The 27,687-nt window shown below is 40.0% G+C and overlaps 1 long non-coding RNA gene across 1 annotated transcript in view; it reads left to right on the top strand.

Annotated features, from left to right (window-relative positions):
• Positions 1-5,343: 5,343 nt before the first annotated feature.
• The window catches only part of LOC122831598, a 29,619-nt gene continuing 7,275 nt past the window's right edge, over positions 5,344-27,687 (top strand). The window contains exons 1-2 of the long non-coding RNA XR_006370727.1: positions 5,344-5,464; positions 21,911-22,184. This is a non-coding gene — a long non-coding RNA (uncharacterized LOC122831598). The remainder of the gene's footprint in view (positions 5,465-21,910; positions 22,185-27,687) is intronic.

Raw genomic sequence — 27,687 nt, forward strand, 5'->3', positions numbered from 1 at the left:
AAATAAGAATCGAAAGTCTGAGTGCTTTTTGTCAAAATAGTTCTACAGAGAAGTTTTCCTACAAATTAAACTCAACCATACCTCATTTTGCAGCAACGCATCTCATCAAAGTATCCTCAAAGAGATGTTGTGGATGGTGATGCTCCAGTAGCAGTCAGTCTTGCTACCAATCTGAGGAGGCCCCTGACTGAAAACCGTCATGTCATGTTAACAGCCTCATTTCCAGGCAGTAGTATTCCACAGTAACATTTCATGGATGAACCTGTCAGTTGTTGACAAGCACTGCTAATCCACCTCATTTGCTTTTGCTGCTCCACTTTAAACCCCTGTTTGGTTTTATAGTTAGAAAGCAGAAAATCTTTCCTTTGTCTGCTTGGCATTAATTCAGACTAAATGTTTGACATTTCAAATCACTTAGGATCAGTGATGGCATAGTTACTTTGAAAAAGTAACTTTAATTGGATTACTGATTACTCCTTGAAAAAATAACTTAGTTAGATTACTGACTACTTGATTTGGAAAGTAACTAAGTTACATTAAAAGTAACTTTTTAATTACTTTCAGCAGCTGCTAACAACAACGCTCCGCCTCCTGTGAAAATAACATTGAGCTTTGCCAATACTTAATTGTAAGCTATTTTATAATGGTAACATCAACAATGTGTCTCCACTGATAAGGTTGAACTGAAGAGGAGATTGTACAAAAAACAGTACAAAGAAATAAAAAACGTGAGTAATTTGTGTGATCCACTGTTGTCTGGAAAATTCCAAGAAGGATTTTAATGACGGACAAATTCTGGGATTTATTACGAGTCTCTGCTTATTTCCAAGCTCAAATGAGTAACTTCACGTTCAAAAACGAGCCCAAAAAGGCGCAACCTGCCACTCATTAAATTTTCAAGCTACTTTAAAAAAATGAAGCCCAAAGCCGCTTATAATAATCGGACTTGGCGACAGAAACTCAAAATAGTTCCAGTTTTTCCACCAACAAAATGCGCATCTCCCTCCATTGTTTACATTTCTGTTGCATAGAGTGGTAACAGAAGAAAACTATAAATATATGGCTACACTTAACTTTACTGGATGGCTCGCTCGCTGTTACTGTCTCTTACTCTGCGCCCCCTAGAGGCCTTTGTTGGAAATTTTGGTTTTTGGAAGGCTGCGACAAAACGGATGCATCCCATTTAAAGAATGTATCGTAGAAAGAAACACTATATTCAGTACAGGTAAGGATGAAAGTTATTAATTAATGAGTTGATCTAAAGTTGATTAGATTAAAACAGAAAATTATGACTATGGTCAAAGTGCAAGAATAAATACACTGAAAAAAATACCTCTTTGGATGAGCATAAAAAAATCATGGAAAGGTTTTCCACCTGATTACTTTGCTTTATTTCAGCACCATGTAATTCTGTTACTCCTATTTAAAGCAAATGTGTTAGGTCAACTTAATTTATTAAGGTTATTCTAATTTAAATAAAATGTGTTGGCTCAATTTAATTTATTAAGGTTGATTGGATCCAATGTAATTTAAAAAAGCCAGCCCAACTAATGTGTAACGCTTTGGACCAAATAATTTACTTGACCAAGATTAACGGCAATTTAGTTGAGATCAACTTTTTTTTTCTCCGAAGAGTTTTGCTGCGTTAGTGGCTCATATTTTTTTTTGAGACAGAAGGCAGAGAGGGTGAGGACATGGCAAAGGTTGCCAGGACCAGGAGTCGAACCAGCAACGTCCACATCAAGGACCAAGGCCTCCAAACGTGCAGTGTGCTAAACCCCTGCGCCACCAGAGCACGCTGGAGAAACCATCTTATGTTACAGTGATTCCTTCACACTAATTATTAAGTTGATCCAATTCATAAAAATTAAGTTGGCTCAACAAACATGCTTCACGCTGAAAGAAAGCTATTTAATCGTGTGGAAATCCTTTCCATGATTTAATTATGTCAATTCAAAGACTTTTCTTTAAAAAAGTCAAAGACCTTTTTGACTTTTTAGAAAAAATGTCTTTGAGAACTTTTTTTTACAGTTCTTAAATGCACTGTATCGGTCCATTTAAGAACTGCACTGTTACAGTGCACTTCTGTAACTATGCAGATATTTGTTTTTCTCTGCCCTGCAGAGAAAAACAAATATCTATAGTTTAATGTGTAACTAAAACCTCTTTGAAGTTTTCCCAGGTGCAAAGCACTTATGTCGTATAATCTCTCGTGATCCCCTGATCCTCTTCGGAGGGAAATGAATCTGACTAAATTGAATCACATCGTCTCAACTTGAATACGTTATTCAAGTTGAGACAAAAACGATTGTCTCACGTAAACGTCTTCAGCACTATATCAGTCTGACTATAATGAATCATGTTATCTCAACATGATTAAATTTCATAAACGTGAAGTTGTTGAATTTCTTGTTTATCCAACATGATTGTATCACGTTTTTGTTTGAAACATGAAATTATTTAGTTAAAAGTACATGATATTCTTTTGTTAATCTGATAACCCCCTAAGTTCGTTTTTTACAGTCAGTGAGCGAGAAACCACAATAAATTTAAAAGACACCAATTAGCGTAATCACTTTTTTCCCGAAGGTAGGAAAAACCGGAGCACCCGGAGAAAACCTATGTATTGAGTTTAATGAGTGTTTCGTAGAAAAAAACACAACGTCCAGGACAGGGAGGAATGCAAGTTATTGATGAGTTAATCTAAAGTTGATTAGATTAACACAGAAAATTATGGCTATGGCCAAACAGTAAGAATAAATAAAAGTCTAACCATTACTATTTAATACAAGAGGCGTATACAAACTGTCCATCCATCCATCCATCATCCACTTCAGATCACTGGGGTAGCAGCCTAAGTAAGGAGGTCCAGATTCCCTCTCCACAGCCACTTGGTCCAGGAGTTCCCAGATCAGCTGAGAAACCTCCATAGTGTCCTGGGTCTTCCTCTTGGCCTTCTCCCGGTGGGAAGTGCCTGAAACATCTCACCAGGGAGGCGTCCAGGAGGCATCCTGACCAGATGGTCTCCAAATCCAAGACCATGGCCTCGGATTTGGAGGCACTGATCCTCATCCCGGCCGCTTCACACTTGGCTGCGAATCGCTCCAGTGAAAGCTGCAGATCACGACCTGATGAAGGCAGTAGGACCACATCTTCTGCAAAAAGCAGAGATGCGATCCTAAGGCCACCAGATCGGATCCCCTCAACGCCTTGGCTGTGCCTAAAAATTCTGTCAATAAGAGTATTGAATAGAATTAGTGACAAACAGCCTTGGCGGAGTCCAGCTCTCACTGGAAACGAGCCCGAGTTGCTGCCGGCAATGAGGACCAGACTCTGGAAGTACAGGGAGCATCTGTAGCCCAGGATCAGATCACCAAGGTCCCCACCTTCTGCTAGGGAATCCCGTCTCCTCTTCGGTTGTGCCCTGCTGGGCTCCATGGGTTAAAGCCCAGCCCCAAGGTGTATACGCCTCTTGTATGCGATGTTCACAATCGCACCTCATAATATTCTGTCGGCTTCAACCTCTAATGAGGGAACTTTACCGCTCTCCTCTCCCTCCAGGTTGACTGCTATTTTTTATCTCCCCTCAAAATTTCCAGAGCTTCCTGCCTCCCGTTGTAAACGGACGTCTTCCCGGGTTCCTTTCACTGGGGGGCTCTGGCTGAAACTGAGTTGCTAGATTGCCTTTTAAATCTGGCATGCCCTCATCCGAACACAAAGTTCTTTGATTTGAAGACGACTTTGGTTTGGGTGGCTGGACAATTGGTGGTAGATATCTATTTTTTCTCTTTTCAGTTATTGGCTTTATATTGCTTTCGATATCCGGTTGCAACACAGCAATGCCCTCGTCTTTATTATTTATGGATTTCTCCAAATCCTCTAGTTGAATTCTCTCAATGACCACCTCTCTTCTGATCTTTGACAGTTGCTTGGTAAGTTCATTTATTTGACTCTGATCTTTTTGGCTGTTCTCCATTAGTACAGCTATTTCAGCATTTAAAGCCTCATTGTCTTTTTTTAACTGTATCCAATCCGATATTGTAGGATCTAAACTTTTTTTTTGTGTCTCAGCCTCTCTCCTTACCTTCGAGGGTCGTCTCTTTGCCTGCTCATACAAGAGTTCATTGAGCTGCCGATCTTTTTTCATTAGGCATTCTTGTAAAATCCTGCTTCTCCGTTTTTCCTGAGCAATTTTCTCATTTAGAAGCTCAATTTGATCATGGGCTTTAACCAATTCCTGTGCCAGTGTTTTGTCCTTGATCAGGATGGCAGGTCTCTCTTTTAACCTTTGTTGAAAATCTACAACCAATGTAACCAATTCCTCTCTAGACAATAGTCTAATTTGAGAAAGTGTCAATGAATCTGTATCAAATGACGACATTTTCATTATCCAACTGATCTTTCACAAAGCTACGAAAAATGTAAAGATAAATCCACTATATCAACTCCACCGTCTGTGCTGCTGCTGCTGCTTGCGTTCTGCCAGTTTGATTCAGATGCAGGATATTCAAGGCTTCTGTCTCTTATGACATCATAACACTTTGACATCATCAGATTCCATCAGTGGAAAAAATCTAATGTATGCAATGTTGCTAGGCAACAGCAAAGCCAGCTCACTTTCCAGCCTATATATATATATATATATATATATATATATATATATATATATATATATATATATATATATATATATATATATACAGCCAAATCTTACAAGCACATATACGTCTTAAGCCCAGTTCACACTACATAACTTTAGAAATATCGGCCGATTCTCAAGACGTGAGAGACCACACACTGGTCGATTAAAAATTGTAGGTATTACCACACACTCGATTGTAGAGTGTGAGGTTTCACTCAAGAACTTTCCAATTCCAGATATGAAATCCCTTGAAATTCTGCGCTACCACACTTGAACTTAGAGTAAACAAACATGGACGACAACGTTGAAGCAGTAACTTTAGTTTGAGGACTTATTTTAACCCTAAAAAGATGTAACCAAAAATTAAAACTTTGGATTAAGAACTGGAGTACATTATTGTTTGTGTTTATAAAAAGAAATGTTTTAAGTCGATTCAGCTGTTTTACTGTATTGGACCGGTACTGGCCGATAATAAAACCTCAGATATTATGTCGAAGGGAACAAAAGTAGATCAGTACATCCTTAAATGCACTCCTTTATGTTGATCCGTCTCATAGAATTACAATAAAATGCATCACATTTTGTATGAAAACGGCAAAAAATGTGAAAAATCCAAGGGCATGAATATTATTTTAAGTCACTGTGTAATGAGGGGCTGATTTTTAGATCTTATAAACTGTCTTTATTTGCAGACACGACTCCGGTGGCTGTCCAGGCAGAAGTGGCCCTACAGACAAACTTCTTTGCTGCCAGAGACTTCTTGACTCACTTCCTGCCGCTCATCAAACCAGGCGGTACGAACACACAGCTGCATCTGAAGAAGTGAGACACAAGGCTCCTCCTTCACAGGAACTCATTAAAGGTTCAGCTCATGTTCAAATGAGCCAAATTATCTTTAGCTCAGCAGCTAAGGACTTTAGGACTTTAAGTTTTCTGGCCGATCAGCAATCATTAAAAAGCCTGACCTGCAGACTTTATGCAAATTCTGATTTTTGCGATGGGCTTCTTTGGGTTCAGATAAATCAAGAATTATTAAAAATGTTTAAAGATGCTAATTTAACATTGAGGTTAAATCCTCAAAACACCAAAGTTAATTAGCAACAACATGACAAAAGTTAGATTTTTGTACCAGCTCCTTGTCAAGACCAGGTGACCATGATTGAGTTTAGGATCTACTTCCGTCAAGCTGGACCTCAGTCCATAGGGAACGCTGTTCCAAAAAGCTTCTCCCTGTTTTCACATTGTGATGGAAAAGACAACTTAGGCTGAGTTCTCACCACGGATAAATCAGATCCAAAGCCGACCGTTTAATCGCTGTCTGAACAGCCAAATTGCAATTTTTTCACCCTCCCAAAAAAAGTGATTTGTGTCACTTCCATATGTGGTCCAAAATCTGATAGAGACGTTGGTCACTCGACAAGACGCGTAAAGGAAATCCGATTAAATAACAAAAGAAGATAATAATGCACAGTAACGCAATAATGATTTAGATAAGTAACTGTAGTCTGACTACTGGATTTGAAATAGCAACGCATTAGATTACTTGTTACTGAAAAAGTGGTCCGACGTCAGTAACGCGTTACAAATTAACACATTACTGACATCACTGCTTAGGATTAAAAAAATATTTTCTATTAGATGAAAAATATATATGTATACATTTATCATTAAGTACTGCATACACTTGATTAGCATGTCTTTAAATAATATGGGGAAGCTGGAAAGATAATGTCATGGATTTGTAAAAACGTCTGGAGGAGAATTGTAGACCTCCAGAAGTTTGATTTTTCTTCACCCCCCACAATTCCCAGATTCTTGAAGGTTTTACATTCACCTGTTCATACAGCTGCTTCCAGGTTTTAACACCATGGAGACGTTTACCACTGATACCGTTCAGGGAGGAGATATGCGCAGGAAGCCCGCTCCACAAAATAGACAGCGTCGCCTGGAAAGGTCATGTGTGTTTTTATACACTGTATTTAAATATCAAGCGTCAAATGGATATAATTCCGACAATAGCTAAAAGACTCCATATTTAGAAAATGCGACAAAAAGTGTCCCAGTACACTGCAGTCAGCTTTTTTGTATCTTTGTATTTTTGCCCTCTTCTGGTCCGTTCCCTCCCCAGCTCCATGAGAGTTAAGTCAGAACTGAAAAACAAGGTTACTTTTTGATAAACAGCACAGAACAGCATGTCTGAAAAGATAAAATAGTGTGTACATTTGTGCTGTTCGGAGAAACAATTACCACCATCTGTTCTCTTCTCTCTCCTTCGTCACGTTAAAATGACCCTGACCTCAACCTGCTGGAGAAAAAAAAACAAACTTTTTTTTATTTTTACTGACAAATGTACAGTTTACATAATCAGTTTGCATTGCTGCTGTGTTTCTCGCAGCCTTCAGCATGTTGCATTTCAAACCGAGGTGCCATCGGTGGCGCAGAGAGCTGTATGGGCGCCGAATTCCCATTTCACCTCTCACTCTATGTTTGCAAGTGAAAATAATTGGTAGTATTTCTTCATTATTCAGTTTTAAATTAGCCACAGAAAACGTAGCATTCAATGCAGCAGATGTGTAATTTGCGGATATTTCGAAGGACAAGGTTGACTGTGGAAGCGGTGATGGATCAATTGGTGTCGTGAGCAGAAAACATGTTTTCTTCAGCGCAGCCACACTTGTGTCATTAAATCGTAGCGTACATGAAAAGTGAAATTTTTCAAACCACGAGGAGTGTGAAGAAATTTCGCATTAGTGAATAACCTTTTTTGAGCTTCTGGATTCCACCGCTTGCAGAGTTTATTAAAACAGATACTATGGGTTTTTTATTTAATCTTCAAAGTTTTGTTTTATTCTTAAAGGTAGCTACTTTTATTAAATCTACCAAACCAAATGCTGTTGACCTTGCTTATAGAGAAAGATCCTTCTAAATGAGGAAAAAAGCTAATTTCTGGAGTTTCTAAAATTGTTATCTACAGTGTTATTAGCTGTCAGTATCTTTCCTGCAGCCAGTGTTCATCATTAACAGAGCAGTTTGGATTTTAAAAAAATCAAGCTAACAGATGGTCTGGATTTTATGGCATCATGAGTTAAACACAAGTTCCTTGGAGAGGGTTTCTGTGGAGATGTTATGAGCAAAGAGCATCTTACCCTCTGCGTACGGTTTAGAGTTGTATGATAGTTTGCAAGATGATATATAAGAGAAATCCGAATCAGTAAAAATTAGTATTAAGAGGTTAAAGCTTCACAAGAACCAGGGAAAAGAAAAGCAGCCAAAAGATTCTGATCTCATCTCTAGTTTTAAATAACCATGAATTTATATGTAAATAATTCTGTTAGGAAAAATATGTAGTTTTTTTTTAGAAGCTTTTGCATAAAGATCTATTTTGGAGATAGGAATTAGTTTAAAATGAGATTTTCTTGGTTCTATAAACATCCAGGTAGTGTAAAGTCAAGTACAAGACCTGTAGCAACAATTCAAATAAGACGTGCCTGATTGAAAAGTTAGATTGTTATTTGAATCTTCCTGAATGTGCTTGCATATTTTCTATGGGGTTTTTTTTTGTTGTTGTTTTTTTTTTTTACTTGAACAAATAGTTAGGACTGGGTGTACTGTTGTGAGGCTGCTGGGTAAGGTGCAGGTTTCTTTAAAGATAGATGAACACCCACCTGCTCAAAATACTTAGATTCAGACCCAAAGGATGGAAATTTATAATAAATATATGCAACATTTGAGCTAGTGATCATGTTAAATTATGAGTAGGCAAAACATCCAGAGGGCTAAACAAGATTTCCATGGTTTCAACAAGAGGAAGGAGACAGGTGGCTTAACTTGGAGAGGAGGAGAGCATGTCAATGCAGTGAGTCAACAGAGAGGCTGACAAAGTGGATAAAGGCAATTTTATGTCTGTGCGCAATCAGCCTAGCTTGAAGCCCATTTTTCCAGGAGACTTTGTGAGGGCGTGTGGACCTCACAACATTAACATTGGAGGAGTAGAGTTGGCTTAGGTAGAACAGTAAGGACATCTTTCGGTCTGCCGGTTCATACGGGGACAGTTTGGGATGAACCAATCCACTGTTTTCCCTTGAAATACCAATACGCATATCTGAGATTTAGTATCGGTTGATACCGATCCGATACAGAAAAACAGTGCTGGACTGACTTAAAACATCAAACCTTTTTAAAAACACAGACATGAATGTACTAAATAACAAATTTTATATCTCTGGACAACACATTCTCACTCCCAACTCGTCATATATTGACAAGTTGGGATGATTTGGGACTCAGCGTCACATGTTGACGCGTCGGGTACCCACTTTGCGTCAATAGTTGACGAGAAGGGTTCTTTCAATGAATGCTGTACCGCTCCCTAAGCGTCCAAAACAAAAAATCTGGTTAGGGTTAGGGTAAAGGTTACGGTTGACCCCGTAACCCCTAAGACTCTCTCGCGTCAATTATTAATGCGAAGGGGGTACCCGACGCGTCAACATGTGACGCTGAGGGAACCTGCAAAAGTGTCAATATATGACGAGTAGGGAGTGGGAATGGGTTTCTCTGGACCAGTACAGCACACCTAAATATGCCAATAGCTTCACAAGCTTGGTCAAATATGTAAAAACAACACAACTTTAATTTATTCAGTCAATCAAATTGGGAGTACAACAGCCAATGTAAAATAAATAAAGAAACTGATTTTAAAAAAAAACAAAAAAAACAATAGGCTGACTCCCTTGGTCAAACTAAAAATAAACTTCAACTTTCAAATGGTTCAGAAAGTGCAGTCAGGAATTCTAAATATGATTTAAAATAAATAATTAAGCATAAAGTCACTCAGAGCAAAAAGCATAGAATTAGCCTGAACTGATCTGTTTGGGCACATTGTCACTGCTACCCAAACTAGGACTTTTTTCAGTATCGGACCAATAAAGATATTAATATCGGATCGATTAGCAATGTTTTGATAATCCGTTGACCAAAGTGGAGAGGTGTTACCTCATGGATCGTGTAACTTTTGCCCTCTGCTTGCTCACCTGCTGAAAGAGAAGCTGACATTCTGCTCAAGACTCATTTCCACGTGTTGTTTGCAGGCACCAATCAACACACCGCAGACATGGCTGCTGACACAAAGCATTAGATTTACTGTGAAAGTGAGCATGAATGACGCGCAGGTTGCTTTGGGATGTTATTTAGAACATGAGAGGAGGAAATCTCCTCCCCTGACGCCGCAGACGATGTGACCACTGTCCCGGTTTCATGATAATAGAAAAACAGCGCTGCACTGCTCCACTCTAACACCTCCCTGGTTAGATATGAACAAATGTGAGCAAGAGAGTGGGTATTATTAAAAACGATCAGTCAGTCAGATAGCAACTCGCAGTCTCATCGCGCTGCCAGCCCAAAGCCGTATGTGTCTCCACGGAGCCCCTAATATTGAAAAAAGACATGCCACACTCGGAGAAAATAGCTTGCCTTTAATATGCAGTAGAAGTAGAAACATTTTGTCTCCCTGGAGATATTAGACTTGAGCTCCCCATCTCTGATGGTTGGGTCTACATGGAAGCAGAGTCAAACAAAAATGTGAGTTTTTTTTTTTCTTTTCTTTTTTTCCTGCAATACTATGCAGGGTGAATTGAGGTAATGTGCACTGAATGTCTTTCTAAGTACTTCAGCTTTTCTTGCATACTGGTCTTCGCTGCAGTAAAATATATCTATGAGTAGAAAATGTCTGTTGATTTCCGAAGTTTGCACGGTAAAAATGAAATCAGTCACCTTCATCTCCAAACGTTCGTGCTATTCTCGGTAAATGACTTATTTTTCTCAGTGTCTGAGCCAAATGAATCAGAGCATTTGACCGTAACTGTTGATTGTATTGCATATCTGGAAAGCATTCACAGCACTTCACTTTTGCACATTTTATATTACAGCCCTATTCCAAATTGAATTAAAGTAATCTCTTTCCTCAAAACTGTACACAAAAATACCCCATTATGACAAAAGGTTTTTGAAGATTTTTTTCAAATGTATCAAAACTAGAAAACTGCTGTAACACAATAAAATACAGAAAATGTGAAGCGCTGTGAATACTTTCTGGAAAATTATAGTATTTCAGCTTCAATTCCAAACACAACAAATGTAGCATGATTTTGCTGCGCTATTTTAAGGATAAATGACATGATTATTTAAATCAGCATATATTTACAGTGAGAAACATGGAATGATTAGGTTTTAGAAATGGGACGTTCTTGATGTTTCCATTCGCTGTTGCAAATAACGTATGCGATTCTGGTCACACAGTTATCAGAAAAAATGTGCTAATGTGCATCAGTGGCAATGATGAAAAGCACTTGAGTAGAAATCAGTGTATGCCTTAGTCTCTTAAAATTCTTGTATAGCAAATTGCTGTTGTTGTCTCAAGCAAGTATTCACTTTTGTGTTAAATTTGAGGGTGACTGGGAACATTATAGAACTCTTAATTTACTGAATAGGGTGCCAGTATGTTAGATCTCCATGCTAGGAGACGTGAGCTAAAACACCATTGAAGAAGTAAAAATGATGTCCGACATTTTCCATCTTGCAACTATTTCAGTTACTAAATTACACTATTCAATGAAACAGCATCTGAGAGACTCTGGTAGATAAAAAGGAGTTTACATTTTTATCTTTGTATCCCCACAAAACGACATTTTCACTGACAGGACATCTAAAGGACGAAATTCGAACTTACAGAACTGGACTGCGATTGCGTTCAACGTGGATTCCAGGTACTTTACCATTCTGCGTTACTTTTTACTTTGCCAAAACAAAAACATCAATCTCCACAATTCACACACACTCCCCCTCGGTGCGTCTCTCCTCTCGTGTCTCACAACCTGATTCCAAAGATCAGTTGTCCAGGCAACTGCAACAGCTACTACGGCGACACATGCTGCGTGCAGCCAGGTTTAGATAAAAAGCACCTGAAAGGGGGTAATGCAAATGACCCTTTGCACACCATCAGAGATTCCCACAGAAACCTCAGGCACCAGATGCCCCCGGCATGTTTCTCCCAGCTACGGTTCAGCACCTTTGTGTGTTATTACTAGTGCACTCTGAAAGATCTCCAATCCTCAGATGAATATTTCAAACCAGTTTCACAGGTTTTTGTGTTTTTCATCTAACAGTGGATTTGGCCTTGTGAAAAACTAGTGTGTGCGTGTAATTTGACATATAACATGTATATAACCTGCATATTATATGTCATTTTCAAAAGCAAAGCAATTTAATTTTGAGGCTCGTGGTCAGATTGCCAACATAATCCTCCATGTCAAACATTCAGTCGGCACTTTCACACAATATATTTCACAATATATCAGCGTCTGACGTAATACACAGAGAGGAGTCATGCCACAGTGTGGGAATGTTGAAAGTTGAGTTTACATTAAAGCACAATGTCTGAAAGAAACACACGCCATGCATGTGCACTCACATCCAGTTCAGCCCCAGTCCTGTGTTTGAGGAGTGCATATACACACCATTACAGTGTTAAATGTTTTCTTTTAAAGCATTCAGAATGTCGGGTTGACTATCATTGAGGCATTAGCTCCTAACATTGTGCACAGTCCCCTCTATCACCTTCACAATAATCTCTTTCGACAAACTTTGAGTGAACTTCTGTGCACAAAATATTTTCATTCAGCAAGGCGAAAATTGGCTCTAAGAAGAGTTCACCTCCAGAGGAAGGAACAGAGCAGAAAGAAATGTAATGATGGGGAAATTTTATTTTGTAGGCTGTGTTGTTCCTCCTAAGGCACAGTTCCTCGCAACAACTTTTTTTTTTCTCTCAGTTTGTCACTTTACAGCCAGAGTGTTCATATTTAATTGGTATTTTATGTGATGGACCAACACAGAGTAGTGTGTAATTGGAAAGTTGTTTAAAGGTTTTACAAATAAATATGAAGTATATATATGTTCTACATTTTAGTAAAGCTCCAAAATGTTTATTTTATTTTGCTCACTAGAAGGTGTCTTGTTCTTGTGGAGATATTGTTAAGGTTTTCCCTGGGGATTTCCATGTGTTTACCTCCATCCATCGTCCATCAAATATGACCAGCATTTCCATCCCTGAAGTAAAGGATACCCCACAACATCATGCTGCCGTTGTCAAATTTTATCATAAAGATGATGGGACCGGGGTTGTGTGCTGTGTGTACACAAAACATTTTGCATGCGGATCAAAAAGTTCAGTTTTGATCTCATCTAATCAGAGCACCTTCTTCACCATATTTGCTGTGTCTTAGATCTGAAAAGGACAGATTTGTGGATTATGTGTAGTACGGTCAATATAATCCCCCCCCCTGAGTTGTGGAAATCAGTTTCTCCTCCAGAGTCACTGTAGTGTTTTCCACAATGATGTTTAAATCACAAATGAAGTTGCAGCTTGTTGAACTATCCTCATGAATATGTGGCGAAAGATGAAATGAGAGAGAATACACTACACACTACCCAATGAAAGGGAATCAAGCTCACTAAAATAACATTTCAGCAAAATTAAGCAATAACATGCAAACTCATCAGCAGAAACTGTCATATGAAGTAATGTACGACATTCCTGCCTGATAATTCAGCACGGATTGCATTTGATTATATTTCCATACTGCCTCTTTCATTGTGGAACTTTTCTTGCGAAAATCGAAAAACCGGAAGTACGCGATCGGAACCGGAAGTATATTGTACCGATAATATTTTTTAACAAAAAACTTAATTTTTCTTCTAAACAGCGAGTAATGACATTTAAAAACATAGAACATATTTTAAGAATTGTTTATTCAGCCTGTTAACATATTTATTCAGATAAACGCCTTAAGGGCAACACAGTTAGAATACGCTTTAAAACTTAATTAATCCCGTCTTTGCTAGTCTTGTTAGTTGAATTAGACGGCCATGTTTTGGAGGGTTTGTAGTTGTGCCACACTCTTTCTGTATTTGGTTGATCATTATAATGGTGGTCTGTGAGATACTCAAAGCTTGGAATATTGTTCCGTACAACTTCCTCACAGATTTGTCTGTTGTGATCTTTGCTGACAGGACCTGTGACCCAATAAATTAATCTGTGTCATTAAACATATGAAAATGTGCAGAAATATTTTTAAATGGACATGACAGCCTCTTTTAAATACAAATCAAAGCCCCCTAATCACAGTTTGGTGACTTTGGCAGCATACCCAGGCATCCACTGCGAGAGAAGTCGAACAGGAGATGAAATTGTCTTTTACTATGTTCCTACTTTCCCCGCGTCTATTTCATTTCTTGTCATTTTCTCTCTCACTTTCTCCACGTCGGCCCTCTCCTCTCGCTGTCTGGCTGTTGAAAGCCCTCGCTTTTCACCACTTCAATCCTCTGCAGGTTGCGGTGGCATACCGGGCGCCGCTTTCTGGTTGTCAAACTAAAACGGATGCATGATGCCAGGGAGAAATTAGAAACTCTCGTCAGCAAGCACCAAGCGTGCTCTGTTTCTCTATTCAGGGGTGATACAATTCTCTTCTCCTTCGAGGTAAAGGAGGGAAGAAAACAAACCAAAAATAAAAAATAAAAATTGTGATACAGAGATGGCTAGGCTTACACTCTGCAAAATTTGGAGATTTATTGTTTGATAGAGCTGCATTTGCATATGAGAAGCAGAGTTGGTTCTATTTGTTTATACATGTGGGAATGGGTTGTGGGAGAAGAGGAAGGGATTTAATTGAGTGCCCACACAAGCGTGTATACTCACCAATTAAGCAAAGCGAAAAACTTTTGGAGTCGCTGCACAGCAAATACACAATCACTTATTACACAGCCGCAAATGTGTTTTGTGTCACTTTGACCTGAACTCCATAACCTCTCCTCTCTCTGTGTCTCTCGGTCTTCCCAGAAGAAATGTGATGTATCGCTCTTCCCGAACTTCACCCTACGCATATAAATTTTTCTGTAACTTTTTTCCCTCTCGGTTCTGAAAACGGCGTGCAGGATTTGTGAATATTTATTCTGACCTCGAATAAACCAACAGCCTTTGGAGATAATCCTGGGTCCCTCACAGAAGAAAGTGAAGAAAATCCACGAGAGCGTGAGTGACTGTTGGAAAATCGTCATTGACTTCTCTCTCCTATTTCTCTTCGTGACACTTGGTCCAGAAGAGGGGGGGGACGGCAGCCGAAGAGGAGCAGCGTGGTGCACTGCGCTTTAGCGAGAGAGAGAGAAAGAGGCTGTGATTATGACTGGCAGTACAGATTCAACAGTGAAAGGGAAGAATGGCAGGCCCAGACACAAGAGCAGCAATCGCAACGCATGTCACATCGATCAAGCCACAGTGAAAGAAGTTGGGAATGGGGTCAGCTCCCCGTGCTTCTCTCCCAGTGTCTTAGCTCGGAGCGCCGGCTCCAATTTTCACCGCTATCGTTTGTTTGGTCTCTCTCCGTCGCTTTCATCGTCTTTTCATCCTGTCGGTCTCTGTTTCACTCTGACTCCTCAGAGCGAATGCGAGCGAATTCTCTTTCCAAACTTCAGAAATCCCTGCAGAGTTCACACTTTTTATTGTCAGGGGAGTAAAGTTAGGACCGAGTCACTCTCCAACAAGGTTTTTTGGGGGATTTTGTGTGCTGTGAAAACTTTGATATGTATGATGCTGGCACTGTGTATCTATTTAAAATGACTAAGGGTGTACTGAATGCCTTAGGCTTTGCCTCTTTGCTAAGTCATTCTCCATTTTATGCCCACACACTTCCATTGTGTTCTGTTCTACCCCAATCTCCTGCACAGAGCAAGGTTTTAGCTGTAGGCAAGTACTTTGATGACTACTGTAAATAAATGATCAAATAACTGCACAGATCTTGTGTTTGATTTATTTCAGGTGTATTTTATGATCTAAAAACTTTATATTATATTCTTTGTTCCTGTCTGACCCCCATCTGGACAAGTTCACCTTTGTGAAATATGTCTGACAATAACCCCTAACCAAAACACACAAAATGCCCTGCGGCAGACGGCACTGTTTTCTCCCTGAAAGAGTTGGACATATAACAACCAAAATGGCAAAAGTATGAAATGCCCAATGGGCACTGTAACCAGCACCCGATATGAGATGATGCATAATGCTAGTCCGTGGATATGACACGATGTGTTTACTGGTACAAAATGAAAGACACCTGATGGAAAATTGCAACTCCTATGTGCAAAATATGGATATAAATTAGTGAGAGGGGCGACTCGACACAGAGCCAAACATTAACCTCTAAATCTTGAAATAAACAGGACATGCAGCAAAGAAACTTTTACCCACTTTGTTGTGCAAGAAACACAATGAAAGACTTGGCAGATAAGAAGATACTGGAGCATTCAACATCAGCCCATAATATGACAAGGAGGGTTTTTTTTTCAAAACTGACACTAAATCAGACTTTCAGCCTGCGAATAAATGATCTGGAGGAGGAAAAATGAAGCATTCAAAGACCAAACACCTGCAGTGAAACATGGTGGTGGCTCAGTGGTGCTCTGTGGCTTCTTTTGACTCTTCTGGCACAGGAAACCCACAGGATGTAGGAGGCAAGATGGATTCAATCCGGTATCAGGAAATCTAAAACTATCTGTAAACATGAAGGCGTTTGTTCAGGAGAAGTGGGCTGAGATTCCTCAGGAATGCTGCCAAAAGGTTTCATCCGGCTAGGTGTTGTATTTACAGCAGCTTCTAATGGCAAACGCAGAGAAGAGGCTTATCATGAAATCGCCAAATAATTCTTGTAATGTAAACTGGCATTCTGCGATTAATTGGGAGTACAAAAAATGTAAATATGAGCTGAGTTTAACTATTTCAGCTATTTTTGTTTTATTGGTTTATTGTAAACAACTACTAGTTTGTATATTTTTCCCCGCAAAAAACAAACATGTGACAGAGTGGGGTGGGTCATTTTATCATAAGCTGCAAGTGAGCTGATTAGAAACTGGTGACAGAAATAAAGTCCTCTGTAAAATTTGTAGAAATTTGTAAAAAAGTCCATAAATATGGATTTTACCATATTTCTACTGTAAATTTTGTTTTTTATAACCATAGCTGTCGGTATTTTACCGTAAATTTGAGATTTTATTTTTTTTTTTACAGTGCAGAAACAGGAAGTAAGCTTAACGAATGCACCAGTTACTTTAATGTTTGTTTTACTGTTTTAAACGAGTAAAACAAACAGATGTGTTATCAAAAGCTAAATTTCCATTCTAAATCTCTGTGTATCTTTGTTGTTAGCTCCAGCATGTGAAGCTAACACTTGAGCGTCATCTAAATGGAATGCAGCCCTTGTTAATACGTTTGTCTTCGCCATGCATTTGTCTGTCGGTACGGGGGAAACATTAGTGAAACACAACAAAGCATGCAATAACAGAACAAAAAACCAAGAATACAGGAAAACAAAGTTAAAGCACAAAACAAAAACTATATGAGTAAACATGTAGTCTATGAACACTTATCTAAAGAGAAACCTTAATAAGAGTTGATGCTCGAAATAAACAAGTGAGTTTTGTTGCACCTGAAATAAAATTGAAAAGGGAAGACATTGCTCAAAAAACATCCCGTCTTTAATTTTAGTCATCACTGCAATACCTTTAGTCGTTTATTTGACAAAGAACAGAAACACAAAAGTAATCAGGGCTCTGGCAGCGTCCTCGGCGACAGCCGCTCCAGTAAGTAAATGCCTCTGTTAGCAGCCGCTGCTGCTACTATCTCACCAAAGTAGTCTCTCAGTGTTTGGCACAATCAGCACTGCACGGTTATAAACAATGTATTAAAACTCCAGCAAACAGTGATTTTACATCTGATAAAGTGAAAAGATATTTTATCATTTCTACAAATATAGGAACCCTGGAAGGCTGTTGTTGTTGGCAACCCTAATCTGTGGCTTGGCGGGTGATAGCATCAGTCGTGCACTAATGAAACAATTTTATCTTCTCCGCAGATATTAAACTGGGTGAACAACATTTGAACATCAACTATTACAAAACCTGAACCCGTCTGAACAGTTATTGATTGATTATCAGCGACTGAACACATCATGCAGCTGCCAACCACTGCACCTCACAGGAGGAGTATTAAAAACCTTTTAACTATTTTACAATTTTTTTTACCTCATGACAATAAACTCAGTGGTCGAAACAAAACATTGTGTTAGTTTGTGAAGAATGAAAAGGATAAATGGTTTACTTATTTTCTTATAAATAAAAGAGTGAGAAGGGAGAAGCTTCAGACGTTCTCCGTCCAGTCTGACGTTAGTTGAGTTGTTTTACAAAGCAGAGCAAAAATCACCATGTATAAAGTTTGTAGAGAAGTATCCCAAAAGACACATTCGTATCGAAAAGTTGTTTTAGTCCTGACTCAGGAAGACTGAATACAAGCACAAAATACCAATGACGTACGATGAAGCTAGAGGCTATAATGTGACAAAGTTCAAGGGATAGGAATGCTGGTTTGAGCGATATCACACTAGTGTTGTTTATTTGTTTAGCCTTACTAAGGTAGCCTATGTTGTTAAGCTGGAAAATAATTTTTTTCTGACATTTACAGGAAACCCTTGGCTGTGCCAAAAATCAAATTTTGAGGCTAAAGATCTCCCATACAAGCCAAAATGTTTGCACTGCAGATCCAAAAATGCACAAAACACCATTCCTCAGCTCTGCCGTAGTCATATTCACGTGATTATGGCAGAAAATACAGAGGCGTTTAAGGTCTCTGAATTTTGGACATCTTGGACAAACGGTGCTAATCAACTACATAACCCCTCCAGCCTCTTTTCCCCGTCCTCTCTGCTCCTTCTTATCTCCTTCCTCTTATTAAAACAAGTTAAAGAAAGTTCTGCCCTGCATTCTATTGCACTGTCAAGTACGCCTAATTAAACTTTAGGGTTTTAATGTGCCATCGTTCAAATGCTCAGTCTGTGTGCTGCTCAGTCCAAACTGCCCTCCCTGAAACGCTTATCTCAACCTCCTCCGCCGCTCTCCTGGTGGAGAGGAAGACGGGCTCTGTGGCAGATTTGTAAAGTTGGGCCGTTAAGGCGAAAGGACATGAACTCTTAATAACACAGAAAAAAAAAAAAAAAACTTCACATGGAGCCAGCTGGGACTTTCATCATCGGCCGAGAGACAGAGCAGCAGAGAAACCAAGAGACAAAGGGCGAGCGGCGAGAAAGAGAGCCAGAATTTAAAGAAGAAGAAAAAAAAGAAAAGTTGCTAGCCTGGATGGGGCCGGGTGACATCAATAGCATCCCAAGCAGGGCCACAAATTAGCAGGGCAAGAAGCAGCACAGCATGGGATGCGACAGCTGGGGCCCGGTGCGCGCCGCCACCAGGGGATTAACAAGGTTTCAGGATCTGACACAGAGGGGATGAACGTCACGGGCAGAATAAAGAGCAACACAGGGATTAGAGAGCTTCCAAACACTCCACCAACACTCATGAAGGGCTTAAAGGGCCAGCGATATTATTAATGAAAGGACAGAGAGCCCAAGAAGAAGACAGAGAGATAAGCCTGGAGGGTCATCTTTTGATTATGCTCATCCTGACCCTCTTGCATTGCCGCTCGGCATCCCAACGATCACACCTTGCTCGTACACCGAACATTAAAAGTCAATGAGTGGCGGTCTAGAGCAGCAAACCGGTCATGTGTTGATCACAGGGCGTACCATGCAGCAGACAGAGATGGCCGACATCTGAGCGATGTACTGTATGTTCAATTCATGCCACTCTCCAAAGATTAGGCCTGAATTATTCATCTGACAGTTGTGGTGAAAAAAAAAAGAGAGAGAAAGAAATCCCAAACGCATATTTGAATATTTGTATTCTACCGTACAGCTACAGCGGAGAAAACAAGATAGGATTTATAGCGGGGCGAATGTGGGAGTGCTGCTGGGTTATTTGTTCGGGTTCGTATCCCGCATTCAGATTTCAGATGTACTCCATGGCCACAACGATGTATCTTGTTTTGCAAAAAGGTTGCTTCAGATGTTCAGACTCATTTTTTCCCCCCTTCTCTTCATCATGAATAATCTCTGTTTTCAAATACGACGCTGACAATACTTATGTGCAAAAATCATTAGTAAAGTTAAAACCTTTATATGAGTAAAAGAAACTGAAATGTGACAGATTATAGAGCCCCTTAACAATCTCAGTAAAGTAAATGTAACTCAGACATTTTTTACATTTATAGAAGTGGATAGGGCTCTACCATCACAAACGTAACCATGTGGAGTTTCTTGGACTCTGTTGGGACGTTACGTTAAAACACATGTGTTGGTCAAATGAGACTAAGTTTGAGCTTTTAGGCAGCGGACAAACCAACAGGGTCTGATGTAAATAAATGATAAATATGTGCGAAAACACTCCATCAGTTAACGGCTTAGTTTGGATACTTTAAATGGAGGTTTTAGAAAGTAAGTGAATGATGTCACATGATCGTGACCGTGATGGAAACTAAATTTTTGAAGTGATGTGAGTTGACGCTTAGTGAGGTGTATGTTGTCTGTTTTGGCTGACTTGTGCCGTTTGAAAAGAGCTCAAACTGAAAATGGTCATATCGGTGGGATATAACTCAATGTGTAATGTTGAGTTATATATTACACATTGAGTTGAGTTATGCCAGATCTTAACTGGCATACTCATCTCCACTAAGATCGACACTGCTTTTCAGCCAAATATCGCATGTGTTTCTAGTGGATGAACCTTACAGTCGTATCGATCGATCAGCCGATTGTGAGTCGGTTGGGGTAATCTGAATACAAAGACGAGACCAGGAAAGTGCAGGAAAGTGCCATCTTCAGTGCTGCTGCAGAGTTGAGAGTCTTCTGACACAAAATCCAAAAGTTTTCATGGACTACTGAGTTGCAGCTGTTCTACGTGGATGTTGTTTAGCTCACAAAACATCACCACATGGATCTTTGGTTTGCTTTTGAAGTTGGGGATTGCTTAAATTCCCTGACATCGGGTTCTGAATGTGATTAGCCGAATCTCACTTCAACAGTCTGAACTAAAACTTTAAGTATGGTGGAGGATCTGTGACTCTTTGAGTCATTTTCTCTCCCATGGGTCATGGGGACCTCGTTAGGCTGTGAAATACATTTAAATGCCAATTTTAAGTAAAAATCAGATTCTCTCTACCTGTAAAGTTGAAAATAGTTAATTGCTGGGTCCATTACCACAATGTTGATCCATAAAGCTGAATATTCTGCTCTCTTCTCTTCAGGTAAGATGAAAAGAAGATTGACCAAGGAGAGATTATCGAAAGGCTGTAAAACCAACAAGTTTTTTTAAGGCTGTTTACATATTTTAATTATGGCTGAAAATAAATGTGACCAATATTGCAGATAATATTGCAGCTTCAATGGGATGTCTGGCCAAGCACTAGAAAGCTTTGACAAAGAGAAAACCTTTATTTTGTTTTTAAAACAACAACGCCAGATAAAATACAATATACACCAATTCAGCGAAGAACGTTTTATTTAAGCTGGCACGCAAAACTTCAACATTTAAAGAATAACACTTTTCATGAACATCCAAAGTGCCGCTTTTTACGTGATAACGATGCTGCCTCAGAGCCAAATGGGACACCCTGCACAGGAAGGCGCTGGGAGATAAGTTAAGCTGTTGTTTAGGAACATGGAGTTATCATCTCCACCCCTCTCCTCATCCTCCTCATCCTCGTCCTCTTAGCTCCCAGCGCGACGCTGAGGGAGTCTTTATCAACTGAGAGTTTACTACTTATCAGTGCGTGGCTGCCATAGATCAAGGGCATAAATGGATTTACCGCCGGGGGAAAAAAATGCTCTTTGATAAACTTCAGCTGAAGCTTAATGAGAGCATATTTATGTCTACGGATCGGTCTTGGTTATCTCTTTTGGTCTGTATCATCCTCGGCTCTGGGCAGAGGATGGGTGTACGCAGGATGGAAGCATGGAGAAACATAACAATCCACAAAATGTCCACATCTTTACTCGTTGCAGAGGTCAAGTCTGCAAAGCAAACAACGCAGACAGGTGTTGAAAAGAGCTCAAAGTCCGAAATTCACAGAAAACAGGAGAGGGAAGTGAATAAAGCAAGAGAAGATGAGATCGTTGATTCACAATAGTTTATATGCAAAGCAGATTGTCTGAGTGGTTGTTTGTTTTAAAGTCTAAAATCCGAAAACTCGATATAAAATAATATTTTTGGGGGTTGGTGGGAACCTGCAGAGACTGAACAAATGAAAATGTTTGTGTTCATTGTTTTTTTCTTCTTTTTTTCCAGGGGTCATGCATTGTGTGTCATCTGAGGATGGACAAAAGCATTGCCTGTTTCCTTCCTCACAGCGTGGACATCCCCTCTCAGTGTTTGCTCCACATGCCTTTGGAATTCCTCTTCAAACTCTTCTGGAGATCAATCGCTTGGTGCACAGCTGTCATTCCTCTCACGGTTTGCAAACACAGAAGTGTCCAGCTATGCCCGAAATGTCACACTTTCCTCATCCGAGTGAATTTCTACCACGGTCCTGAAACATTCCTGGGGGTATTCTGGTGAAAATGTACAAGTTTGCTTCTTTACTTGTTTGAATGTGTGAAAATATTTTTTCAGAAATGTTGTGTTAATTTTACGCCACATGTAACGGGACGCAGCTGGTCACTTCCGGGAAGGCTCACCACTCCTTCCTGTTTTCTCCATTTGGGGATAACAACTGTAACTGATATTTTAGCTTCTAAACGCCATATTTTCCTGATTATTTTAGATATGCAAAAAAAAAAAAAAAATTTCTATGAAGGAATTTGAAGTTATGTTCCTTGAACACTGAACTGTAGAATAAATATAAGACTGTAAGAAAACCTGAGAGAAGCTGCAAAATACTTGAATGTTTAGATGTTTAGATCAAAGTGTAGTTGTGTGTTAAAATGGCCTAGTCAAAGTCCACATTGAAAACCTATGTTCAGAGATGCTTTTCATCTGAGCTTGGGCTATTTTACAAATAAGAATTACGGTAGATTTTTATACAACGAACAATTTCATTCTCTAGAGGTGCAAAAATGGTGGAGCTGCAGCCTAAAAGACCTGAAAGCAATATTTCACTTTTTGTTTTTGATTTTTTGTTTTGTTTTTTTTACACTATTTTACACTCTCTATTTGTTAGCAAAAATTGAAAACAATTACGCCAGTTACAATTTGGTGCAACTTTGTTTTTGTCTGCCTCATAAAATCTAAAAGGCATCAATTGAATTTGTGGCTACAGCATGTAAAGAAACGTAAAGAACATCAAGGGGTGTAGATACTTTTGAAAGTCACCGCGCGCATGCATACAAAGACCTAGTAGCATTGGCAAGATGCACGAGGCATCTTTAAATGCCAGTGTGTGGAGCTGGATCAGTTTACTGTACATCTCTGACTGACGCCACAAAGAAGAGGCTTGTTACAATTACTGTGCATCTGTACTCTTGTCAAAACTGCTGACAGGTGCGCTGGAGAATTTAATTTGCACGAACAGACCCTGGTAGATGAAACACTGCAATACCGATGAAATAGTTCCCTGTAATTGCAGTGGTGATGGTGAAGGCACTTCTTTTTCTCTTTAGAAAAAAATGAAAGGTTTGATGGGAAAGTCATAAAATCAGTAAAAACACGTCTTAATTGCTTCCTTTGTCTCAGTGTGCCTTGTTGAAAAATGGAACCAGGAGCTTTTTGTTGACAAATCTCAAATGCTGACCTTAAAGCCGAGGCATTAGCCCAGCTTCGGAGAAAACGCACGCGCTCTGAAGGCAACCGAGCAACCATTACTGCCTCTCATTTTCATATTGACATTTTAATCATTAGCTACAGTATTTCTGACTGATGTGTGAGGAGGGGAATTATGTGTACACACAGATACGTGCTCACGGCGCGGGGGATGTAATACGTCTTCGTAATTAGTCTCATAATTATAAGGCAATAAACTGCGCACACATGGGAAACTGATCCATCTCTGGGATTCGGCAATTACCGCGCTAAAATATGTTGTTTCATTACAAATCACCGAGAAGCAAAAGGTGCAGCACCGACGTCGTCTTGGTTTGTGTTCACAAAAAGTGTGTGGCGTTCACAGTCACACGCCAACGAGGGATGTTTACACGGTTTATCCAGGCTGCCTCTTCAAGTGGACGCGGGGTCAGTTCAGATTTAGCCTCATTTAAATGGCCGTCCTGCTATTTTTTTGTTTGTTTTCCCCCCTTGTCTTCCTGTTTCCGTGGCCCCGTCTAGACCACTCCGCCCTACTCTCCCGATTGGCGATACGCCAGGGACTTGTCTTCGAGTTCTCATCCATCTGGTCGATGTGGTAATATCAGACAGCCACTGAGTGAGTCTAAATTGGCTTTGCCTCTATTAGTTCCAGCGGTGCCTCATTATCAGCAGCCAAGATGTCGTCGCCCAGACCTCCTCCACTCCGTCACCCGCTTTGCTCGCTCGCGCGCACTGACCTCGCAGGTACGCACGAGCGCATAGCGTCGCTCTCGCAGTCTCAGGCACTCCGACACTGCTGCTCCCATTACCACCACGTCTTTGATTAAGCCAGCGGGTTGTTTAGGTTGCAGCTGAGAGCATCTGCTTTCATAGCAAACACCGACAAAAGTTGAGGTGATGTTTATCAGCTGGAGGGGGGGAGAGAATAGGAAATTAGAGTTATTTTCACTGGTGGGTTAGCTTGCGTCGAGGATAATGTGGAGGATCATTCATGACAGCGAGAGCGTTTCTTCAAATTAGTCCTGTGGTGTAAATAGGAATGATTTAATTGATTTATTAAGACTGAGTGTCTCGCATTGATGCGCCTGCATAAAACATCAGCAAAGTGCAAGCTCCAGATTAGCAAAACCAGTTTCTAAAAATTGTGGGATAGTAAAGGAAGATATGTTTAATAAAGAAAAGTGGATGCTTGCTCAGGTCAATGTTGGTTTATCTTTTTATTTGATGATCTTTCCACAAAACAACACATAAGCAAGTATTGGTGTGGTATGATATTATATTTCTAAATGTCTGATGAGACATTAATTGTAACACATAATGTTGCAATTAAGCAACATTATGTGTTTTACTTAGCAAATTGAGTTGCTGCAATATTAAATAGGACGCCATATGCATGTAACAAATCACTTTCTCCAGCTCAAATCTCAACTCCCGTGGGGAAGACCGAAGAGCTGCCAAAGAATCTCAGGGAAGAGGAAGCGGAGATGCTAGAGTGGATATAAATGAAATTTATATGAACAAGACGGCAATGTTCTTTGAAAGTCTCACATCTGATCGCTGTGACGCTAGCACACGCTTTTCGGTTTGCATGGATTGGTGCGGAGAGGGAGGACTTGTTCTTACCAACCACATTGCTCTCCCTGTAAAATTATTTTTGCAAGCCTCTTCGGTGTGCATTTAGAGAGCTGTCTCATCGTTAGCTGCCTTCCAAGCTGCAGAAACCAAACCTCACATGTTGTTGTAGATATATTTTGCAGCAGAGGTCTCCACGAAAGCCACAGAACGTGCTTTTGACGCCGACTAACCATGTGCAGACATTCAGACCAAAGAGGCAACAGCGTAGAAGTAGAAACACATGAGTCACAGATAACATGCAAACGAAAGCGGGAGAAAGCGGGGAGGTTAAGAACAAGTAACACGGAAGGAACAGAAATGGGTTTCCTGTTCTGCAGCATTAGAAAACAAAGGATCGGCCCCGACGGTTAGAGGAGCAGGATCATGAAATGAAAATTACAGAGCACCAGAAGGCTGATACGTGTTAATTGCATTCCCAGGGATTGGGTAGGAAGGTCTCCCTTGGTATTATGGCCCCATTTGCCAAGGCAAGCATGTGCTGCACAATAAATTTGCACATTTATTTTTTCCTATTATGAATCTGATCTTATCTTGGCATCCCAAGGCCCATTTCACAGAACCATACAGGAAGTTCTTCATACTGGTTTTTCCACATCCTGCTGTGTTGTGACCACAAAATTCAAAGGTTTTATTGGGATTTTAGAAAACAGACCAACATATAGCAGAGCAATACGTCAAAGTGGAAAGAAAAGCAGATGGGGTTTTTTTCCTCTTAATTATGAACAAAAATCTGATAAGCGTGTTATGTTTGTCAAAACATATTAACCCCCTGAAGCCTGACACTATTTAATAAAATTCAGTGAAAGCAACAATGAAAACAGCAGTCAGTTCAAAGATAACATTTTGGGAAGAGTTAAAACCAACACTATTGGATAGAGCAATTTAAAAATAAATCCTACAAATCAATGAAAATTAAAAAAAAATTTTTTTGGTCTCTTACATAACATCCTAAAAATATGCTTTAAAGTTTGTAGCTAAGAGGTGACAGTGTGTGGAAAGCTCAAGCAGCATGAATTGTGTATAAAAATACAGAATTGGTTAGGGTTGGTGTCAGTACCCTCTCTGTAAAGAAATCCATCTCCAAGAGGCGGTATTGAAAAAAGAAATGAAAACATCAATGAGAGGGGAGAAAGAAAAATAATGAGCAATTTCTTCACTTATGTAACATCATCCATATAAAAAGGACCTACAACTGTATAATTAGCCGGATTCGGCTTGCTGCTGAATGGAAATCGTGCTTCTTCGAGTGTCGTTTTCTCACATCGTCAAGTCTGTGGCAGTTGGGGATAAAAGGCAGGAAATCCTGTGTTGACTCAGAATAAGACGAACGTCGATCGCTGAATCAGGCGGCTGTGAATAATAGAAGAGACGAGCAGGTCAGAGAGCCTGAAGGCAACATCTCAGTTCAACTGTGAGTCTTTAGAAGTCACTGTTGTTCTCTCCCAGGACAGACATCATACTTTCTATCTCTTCTGCAGTTTTACTTGTTTCTTCTTCCCTCCTGATGAGTTTATCCGTCCCCTCCGGCTCTTGGTTTTTATGTAAACCAAACTACTCCAGCTGACCTGATCTGGAAGCTCAAACTAGAAGAAAAAGGCCTGATTGGTTCAAGGATTTACACTCTACCATATCAGACCCGGTGTTAGTACTTTCTCAAGCAGCAAAGGAAGGAGCAGGTTTCCCCTGCTCCTTCCTTTGAAACGTCACAATTTCTTGGAAATGATCGGCAGTCACTTTTAACAGTCCACTCTATTTCTCAAACAAAGAGGAGGAAATCACAGGTTCTTTTGCATCTGCGCCGCATTTGATTGCAGTGGAGCAGGCAGAGCTGAAGAAAACAGCTGTTTAAGAGTCGACTGTGGGAACGTCGCCTTCACAAAGACGAGTTGCGTTCAGGACACGGGGAGGGACTGGACTTAGCCATTGTGAAGCCGAAAAGAAAAACAACATATCCGACATCCGGAAGAGAAAGAATCACAACACAGTGCCAGACTGAGACCAAACACAGCCCAGAGAATGTCACACCAACATATGGCATTAACTCGGTGTGAAGGATGTTGTTCTGGGAGGATATGAAGCAGAGAAAACAGAGAAAATAGTAAAGTTAAAGAAGGCCAGGTGGAAGTTTCCACACTGGGGGTGGAAACGAGATCTTAACTTAGATGTGGAGCTCTGTCATTGTCTCGACTGACAGGAAATGGAAATGTCACGTCTAAAAATGATTCAGGTGAGTAGGCTTAAAAAAAAAAAAAAACACCACTGCACTCTGGCCTCCCATTTAAGCAGCAAACTGTTTAAGAAGCAAGGAGGTGCTTGTTAAATGCATCGGTCTCAGAACACGGGAGAACAAACAGCTTCATGGAGACCAAGGTACACAGCGGGCAGGTCGGGGAGAAAGTTGTCGGAGAAGTTTGTCGTTAATCCAAAAAGCAAAGTCAAAAGCTTTGCACGTCTCACTGAAAAGCTGTTGAATTGACCGTCTGAAAATGGAGAAAGTGTGGGGCGGCTGCAAGCATTTAAAACTACGCTTGTCTACCTAAACGTACAGGATTTATGCCTGTGATTGCACGCCACAACATTCATAAGCCCCAAAACACAAATACTGCTCTTAGAAACACCCTTCTTTTTGACACAAGACACATAAAAAAAAGTGTGACTTGTGTCACTAAGCTGCTCACAATATCTGCATT

This window comes from Gambusia affinis, linkage group LG05 (genome assembly GCF_019740435.1).
Source record: "Gambusia affinis linkage group LG05, SWU_Gaff_1.0, whole genome shotgun sequence".
NCBI classification, from domain to species: Eukaryota; Metazoa; Chordata; class Actinopteri; order Cyprinodontiformes; family Poeciliidae; genus Gambusia; species Gambusia affinis.